This window comes from Penaeus monodon, chromosome 30, assembly GCF_015228065.2.
Source record: "Penaeus monodon isolate SGIC_2016 chromosome 30, NSTDA_Pmon_1, whole genome shotgun sequence".
Lineage (NCBI taxonomy): Eukaryota > Metazoa > Arthropoda > Malacostraca > Decapoda > Penaeidae > Penaeus > Penaeus monodon.
Window position 1 is genome coordinate 36,532,270 of NC_051415.1, and position 610 is coordinate 36,532,879.

At 37.0% G+C, this 610-nt stretch overlaps 2 pseudogenes; both read left to right on the forward strand.

Annotated features, from left to right (window-relative positions):
* LOC119592441 overlaps positions 1–610 on the forward strand; it is a 103,182-nt pseudogene that overhangs the window by 67,481 nt on the left and 35,091 nt on the right.
* Positions 17–610, forward strand: part of LOC119592763 — a 16,864-nt pseudogene continuing 16,270 nt past the window's right edge.

Consider the following 610-nt stretch of genomic DNA (forward strand, 5'->3'; position numbering starts at 1 on the left):
TCACGCACGTACAATATATTTTTAAAAATAAAATAATCAACATTCATTAAGGACACCATACAACTCTAAAACTACTATTCTTTAACGACAATACCATATCATAAGCGGGATTTCAATTCGGAAAATTAATTAGAAGTGCTCAACGAAAATAGAACATGCTCTTGATGTGGCAAGTGAGCAGAACAGGAACAGTACAGGTTCAGGCGACGGGCGGCCAAAGCCGTTGCTAACTGCCCCAGTCTGTTATCGCCGCTTAACTCTTGGTGTAAGGCAGCTGCCGTTCATCTACTAGTGTCCATAAAAATGTGAATATCTGCTGTTCATCTGGGCTGGCGACATTGAACGGGAGCTACTGGAAGCATAACTGTTACATTGAACCGTTTTCACACGGGATTAACTAAAACGAATGTAAGAAAAGGAATTTCAATCATATCTCTATGGAAAGAGTGTAGTGACATACATGTAAGTTTTTTTAATGTGGAAATGTAATTTTTTGTGTAGAATAAAACTGAGTGAAAGTGGAATGTCGGTGTTTATAATTATGTATAAAATTGGATAAAAGTGTAATGTCGGTGTTTGGAATATTATGAAAGTGGAGTGTAGGTGTTTT